This window comes from Photinus pyralis, unplaced genomic scaffold (assembly GCF_008802855.1).
Source record: "Photinus pyralis isolate 1611_PpyrPB1 unplaced genomic scaffold, Ppyr1.3 Ppyr1.4_LG6, whole genome shotgun sequence".
Classification (NCBI taxonomy): Eukaryota; Metazoa; Arthropoda; class Insecta; order Coleoptera; family Lampyridae; genus Photinus; species Photinus pyralis.
In genome coordinates this window covers 27277145-27285152 of record NW_022170663.1, presented here as the reverse complement: position 1 = coordinate 27285152, position 8008 = coordinate 27277145, and positions in this window count along the sequence as shown.

Below are 8008 nucleotides of genomic sequence, written 5' to 3'. Positions count from 1 at the left end.
AAAGTGCCAAAAGTCCCCATAGATCCCATGTGTGCTAAACAAGTTATTCAGGGTCAAAGGTCAAAATTTTTTGTTTTTTGGATTCTTCTCGACAACTGTAAGTGTTATCAAACATATACATTTACATTCCGCATGATATACAAACCAATGCCACGTATGCAGGGTGGTGCCTAGCGCAACGTAGCATAGGGATTTCAATGGTAATTTCTTTATAGTCAATTACTAGCTCCCCTAATTATTTTAGAGCAAAAGTCTAAATACGTTTTTTTAGAGAAAAAAATACTGCATCTCATACTATTACTTATAATTTTCCGTTTTTCAAAACCGTAGAAATCGACAAAATAAAAAATTACATTTTTATAAATCATGTTGCTTTGGAATCTTTCAAAAATTAGAAGCGCATCGCATCTAAGTTATCGTTGTTTGACGTCGAACGATTTTCATATTTAATTCTGTTTCAAATAACCGACGGCGACGCAAGAAAAAGCGTCTATGGGGTAATATAATATTTTTTTAGAGAATGTAATACTGCATCTGCATCAGATACTATTTGTTTATCATTTTCCGGAACCAGAGTACATAATCGAAGAAAAAGAAATTGATTTGAGGAAGAATTGTTCTTAAACTTATACCTATTCGGATGTTCCGCTACTGTAGCCAAAACGTTGATTGTATTGTCGTTTTCCTGATGGTTTTGACAGACATTTAGAACGTTATTGCACTTGCAGTTATTTAACTAATTTGTAAACAAGTATAAATTATTAAATTTAATAAACGTCAAAGGCAAATAATTAAACGTGATCGCTGTTTTTTAAGTAATTCCAAGGCATATCTGATTTATTGTAAAATGAACCTTTTTATTTTTTCGATTTCTACGGTTTTGAAAAACGGAAAGTTATAATTAATAGTATGAACAGATGCAGTATTTTTTTCTCTAAAAAAACGTATTTAGACTTTTGCTCTAAAATAATTTGGGGAGCTAGTAATTGACTATAAAGAAATTACCATTGAAATCCCTATGCTGCGTCGCGCTAGGCACCACCCGGTATACACAGTCAGAACACAGAAATCAGAACTACAGTTTAAATCACCTATACACTTAGACCATACAGTACATGGACCGCTAATTGTAACTAAAATATGGTCAAGGACATTATGCCTGGGTATGTACGTTTCAGGGTAGACGAGTCCGTCCGAAATTGTCCGATGAGACACGATTTGAGGCTGTCAACCTATAAATTAACAAACGTCAATTAATTAATTGTCCAGATATGGCAAAAAAAAAACCAGTTCTTATTTGCGGACGTATAGAAGATAATCAAGAGTATTTAAAGCTTCCCGTACTACGCAGTTTCCATAAAAGCTACTCTTTACGCGATCCGAGTGGTGTTCATACGACTTTAGTTTACCCTGAGATTCACATACCCACGACTACAGTGCCCTCTATTCGTGACAAACCATTTTGTATTGAAAACATAGGGCTAATAGCAGTCCATGTAATATTATGGTGTAAGCCTATACATCAACTTCAAAATCAATCATCATCATGCCGTAAATGCAGTATTTTCCCACAAAAATCCGTCATAACAGATCGTGGAGTAGGCCTACCAGGGAAACAACGTTAAAAAACCGCGCCACTATATATAAAAATACCGCTATTCCTTTGACACATAATGAATTAAAAATACATTTTGTGTTCATTGGGAACCAAATCGCTCAATCGCTGCTAGATTCCACTAGCAATATCAACACTTATGTGAAAAACACACTGTCTCCTGAAACTTCCTTCTTTCTAGCACCTGTCACATATAACGAAGTGATCGATACAGTTAAAAAGCTATCTCAATCAAGCAGCTGTGATTATGCCTAAACCTAAACTGTAAAATTCTAAAAAATTGTATCGATATAATATGTAAATATTTCACCGACTTAGTTAATGACTGCTTTCTTGAAGGTACATTTCCGCTGTGCTTTAAAACAAGTAGGGTTGTTCCTCTGTTTAAAAAAGGTGACAAAAATTGCTTAGATAACTATCGCCCAATTCCTATTGTGCCTGTTCTCGGGAAAGTAATAGAAATATTGATAAAAAATAGACTTATCGATTTCCTTACTTCAACACGAATCCTTAGTGATTGTCAATACAGATTTAGAGCTAACCACTGAACAACTAAAGCAGTTTCTCAACTTTCTCTCATTGTTGATGCTCTGGAAGATCGTTGTAACGATACTGCCCTTCTGTATTGTGCTAATATTATATAGACAGCTTTGATTAATTAATGTCACATTTTTTATTTGATTAAAGCCTAAAGTTTGATGGTAAATTTATTACAATTTAATCAAATAAAAAAAATAATAATGGAAAAGCTCTTTAAACCAGACAAGGTTTCTTCAAACCCTGATAGTCCTACGGCTCAACAAGAATGGCTTCATTGGATTCGACTATTCGAAAACTTCACTGAAAGATCCGAATATGTAGTGAAAGACGAAGATCAGTTGCAGGTACTGTCAAATTTTTTATCTTCTAACGTATTTGAATACATTAACGATTGTAAAACATACCAAGCCGCTATAGATATTCTTAAAGCCCTTTATGTGAAACCGAAAAACTTGATTTATGCTAGACATCAACTTGCAACTCGAAAACAACTCTCAACAGAATCAATTGATCAGTATTTGACTGCTCTCAAGTCGTTAGCCAAGGAATGCCATTTTAAGGCGGTGTCTGCTGAACAAAACAAACAAGATTACATTCGAGACGCCTTTATTGCAGGTTTATTTTCATCTAACATACGACAGAGACTTTTAGAGAACAAGTCCCTTGAACTAGATGAAGCAGAAGAAAAGGCTCGATCAATTGAAAGAGCAATTAAAAATTCAGAAACGTACACAAGTACATCAAATTCTGATGGAATATCTAATAACCAATGTTATTCAACACGTTCTGGTACTACTTACAAATGTTACTTTTGTGGAGGATCTCGTCATCCGCGCTCTGTTTGCCCAGCTCGTGATTTTATCTGTACGAACTGTACTAAAGCTGGACATTATCCAAAAGTATGCCTTTCCAAGAAGACTAATAGAACTGTTAAAACTTCTGGCGATGGAGACTAGAGATGTCTTGTTATAGCTTTGATATCTCATATCGTCCTGGTTCTCTCAACAAAGTAGCTGACGCGTTATCGAGGATTTGTGGAGCCACAAATCACGATGAATTGTATAATTTACACAAATCTCTGTGTCATCCAGGAGTTACCAGAATGTATCACTGGATCAAATCAAAGAATCTACCTTTTTCTTTAGAAGAAATTAAACAAATCACTTCTGCATGTCCCGTTTGCGCAGAATTGAAACCTCGATTCTATAAATCTCAAGAAAATCATCTGATTAAAGCTACAAGACCATTCGAAAGGCTCAATGTAGATTTTAAAGGACCAGTCCCTTCTAACACTAAGAATACGTATATTTTGACTATTGTTGACGAATATACAAGATTTCCTTTTGCCTACCCCTGTCGGGATATGACCTCTGCTACGATTAAAACAAACCTTTACAATCTTTTCTCAATATTCGGGACTCCTGCATATATTCATTCTGACAGAGGAACAATCATTTCTCTCGAAAGATCTCATTAACTATCTTCATACACAAGGCATCGCTACGAGTTCATCTACTCCATATAACCCTCAGGGCAACGGACTTGTCGAACGGTATAATGGAATTTTATGGAAAACCATGTCTTTGGCTATGAAGAATAAGGCATTAGAGACTTCGCGATGGGAAGAAGTTTTGCCAGAATCATTACATGCCATACGTTCCCTTTTATGTACATCTATAAATTGCACTCCTCACGAAAGGATGTTCTCCCATGCACGTTGTTCGACAAATGGAATAGCTATACCTTCTTGGTTAGCAAATCCAGGAAAGGTACTAATGAAGAGTCATGTACGAACTTCCAAGTACAGTCCATTGGTCGAAGAAGTGGATCTGATTGAGGCAAATCCAGAATATGCTTTAATCCGACGGGCAAATGGGAAGGAAGTTACGGTTTCTTTAAAACATTTGGCTCCAACAGGGGACAGTTCAATATTTGGTCGTGAAGAATCTACAGGTCAAGATCACAGTTTTGAATCTGATCGAGCTGTTCCTCATGTATCAGAAGTTCCTGTCATTGAATCCAATTCCTTCCCCAACCCAGTATTAACAGAAGAACAAAGAAGATCGCAACGAGAAAGAAAACTACCGTTGTATCTACAAGACTACATTTCAAAATAACTAGGGGAGAATGTGCTAATATTATATAGACAGCTTTGATTAATTAATGTCACATTTTTTATTTGATTAAAGCCTAAAGTTTGATGGTAAATTTATTACATGTATGATCTGACAAAAGCTTTTGACTGCGTGGTACCCTCAATACTACTGCAGAAGTTGCATTATTACGGAATACGTGGAAAACCACTAGATCTTTTTCAGTCTTATTTAACCGACCGCATGCAGTGCGTTTCTTTTAATAACAAAAATTCCGATCTAGAAGCGGTAACTCTTGGCGTCCCACAAGACTCTGTATTGGGTCCAATTTTATTTCTGCTCTATGTCAATGATTTACCAAACTCAATTAGTGCAGGTAAATGTGTGCAATTTGCAGATGATATTGAAATTGAAATATTGAAATTGAAATATATTGAAAATAAGTACATAAATATTTACATATGAGTGAATTACATCATGCCCAAGATGCGTAATGTGATGTTGTTGGATGTTTGTTGCTTCTTGTTAACAAAAAAAGTACTCGGTTTTCGTATGATATTTTAATGTCAGCTCATAGTTATTCATCATTTCCATGTCAACCGTTTACAATTATCTTTTTATGTCACTAGATCTGATCTAAAGTTATACTATAAATATTACATGTAAGTAAACGCTTGTCTTCACCTTGAAATTAAGAAATTAAAGTTGATACCACTGTGTTTTGTAAGGCCAAAGATGCGCTTACACAAAATGAATGTATCTCCATTGCTGATAGACAAATAAACGACTGGTTTCAATGCAATAAATTAAAACATAACGTCAGCCAAACTCAAAAAATTAATTTTACCGCCACCAAATCTATTTGTACCAGAAACTCGGTCAAATTGCTAGGTATTACAATAGACAATGAACTCAATTGGGAGACTCACGTGGATAGATTATGCACGACATTATCTTCCAACATTTATTTGTTATTAAAATTACGACAATCTGTCAATGTTCATGTACCTACTCATATCAAGCTACTACGCTTTCATTCACTCCAGAATTAGCTACGGGATAACTGTATGGGGCAGATCTCCTCATTCTGAAACAGTTTTTAGAATTCAAAAAAAGCTGTGCGGATTATTGCCAGTATTGTGTCTAAACATTTTAAAATAATGCCATTACCATGCATATATATTTGTAACACATTAGTTGATATCCACAAATTAACTATCTCTAAAGGAGAAGTATCAGATAGGAGCATCCACAATTACAACACTCGCCATTGTCAATTGTTATTGCCCCCAAAATTTAAGCTATGTGTGTCCGAGAGAAACTCACTGAATGTAAAACTCTACAACAAGTCAATTAAAACTAATGTCATTGCCTAAATTTAAAATTAATGTTAAAAACCTCTTGTTGCAAAATTGTTTTTACAGTATCGCAAAATATATGAATACTCCTTAATGCACGCGAATCTAGTCTTGTAGTTCCTAACATACTGTGATATTTTTTATTCATTGGATATTTTTAATGTGTGAAATATATACAGGGTGTCCCTAAAAGGTCTGTACAACGCGCTATCAGGGGTTCTTGGTATCAAAATAGGACGATTTAACCCAACTTACCTCTATCCAAAAGTGCTATCTACCGCCTAAGATTAAAAAAAAATCGTTATTTTTATTTTATCGGAAAATGGTTTTGCTGATTAAAATGAAATTCGGGATGTGAATGTCTAATGTAAAAAGGGTCTTTGTGATATCATTGTTTTGATTGTAGTTGCTATGTAGGTGGTAAAATATCTGAAGAGGTCTAAAACTTTTTAACTACTATTTTGACAGTTCTGAATTTTTAGACACTGATAAGACAGTTTACTTGCAAGCATTTTTTGTCTCTTGATGAATATCGCTATCTGTGATGGTTTACGAAAAAAAAATTTAGGCATGAAGAATGGCATGCACCATACATGCGATTGTTCCTCAAAAAATCAGAAGATGGCTGTGAAACCTTAGAGTGGCGTAACGTTTGTTTGTTGTTTCTTAAACTTTAATCTATACGACCCTCTCTCAATGACAATTCAAACTAAAATGGCTGTAAGTAGGGTGCGCGAGACGACATAGCCAGCTCTCAAAAATGTGTGCATCATCTTAGATTGTGTATACAGAGTGGAACCTCTCAACTCGGATGCCATAAACAGGTCATAAATCCCCTAACCCGTCAAAACTAAGAATGTCTAAGCGTCTTCCACTTCTTTTTATAACTAACGTGTTATCGTGAACCACCTCCACATTCATACAGTTTTGTGAATTTATTTTATTTCATCTGAACCCATTACCTTTTAACACACCTGTCGATAAAGCCTAACACATAAACGCTAAAGACATTTTATTTTACGCAGGGAAAACACCTGCAAATTTTATGATCTTGAAATGTCATCAATTTAAACAAAAGAAATAATTTCCCATATGTAACTGGCCTACATTCAATTAATGGGTGTAATTATTGCTTTTATTTAAATTGATGGTGCAGTGTATTGGGCTATACTAGAACGTACTTCACAGTCAACAGAATGAGTTCGAAACTAGTTACTGGGTCAGACTAGGTCGAACCCCCCCCCCCGGTCACAACCCAGGAACCACACTACCAAAACAGATTTGTTTTTCTGTAAAATCACTATATAACACGAAAAAATGTGACCCAATTAGTTTTAAAAATGTCACCTTGTGTATAGAAAACAAGGGGAACAAATAAACGGTTTTACTATCTCTTACGTACGCCTTGGAACAATCTTAACTTTCTTTCGAATCCTGAATAACTTTATTTATGCGCACGTGTTAAGAAAAATGGGTTGCGCATGCGCAGACTTAATGGACGGATTTTTCTGAAGTTTTAAAGGTGTTTCCTAGAAGCAAATGCAAATTAGGTGTCAAAAATAAATGGCGCATGCGCATAACTTGTGAACCATTTATTCTAAAATTTCAGGAGATGCTTCTTATAATAAAACACGTCAAAAAATGGATTGCGCCTGCACAAACCCCCGTTTTCTTATTTTTGGACGGATTTTTCCGAATTTTTAAGGGAAATTTACTATAAAAGCAAATTGTCAAAAAATGAATTGCGTACGCGCAGCACATAACTTTCTTATGTGTGTGATATATGACAGCGTGGCGTGAAACCACATACTTAACAATGTGTGGACCATTTTTCTGAAATTGTAACTGAAGATTCTTCTTACAAAAGAGAATTGAAAACGCATGTCAAAAATGTGTACACAGAGCCAACTTTTTTAGTTGCAAACGGATGTCCCCAAAATGTCAACAGGTGTTTTTCAAATGACTGTTTGTCATCGACTGAAAATGAACTTGACTAGGTCTTTTTTGAAAACAAAGGTTATTAATGCAATAAGCAAAAATAAAAGATAAATAATAAAAATACTTTGGCATATCTTTTGTATATTAATAATAACATCATCTTATTTTTTTTTAGTTAATGTTTCCCCTTTTGTTCTCTGGTATGCTGGGTAAAGTTGACGTCGAGGCTCATGTGGAAGGGGGCGGACCATCTGGACAGGCAGGTGCTCTCCGTTGGGGTATCGCCTGGGGATTGCGATCGTTTGTATCGGAAGAGATGATCGAAAAGATGCGATTAGGTAAGATATTTACAGGAGAATCGCAACTACAATGTAATTTTAGCCGGATTACTAACTCGTGACCGGCGTCGGCAAGAGAGAATGAAACCGGGTCAGGCGGGCGCTAGAAAGAAGTTCACTTGGAAA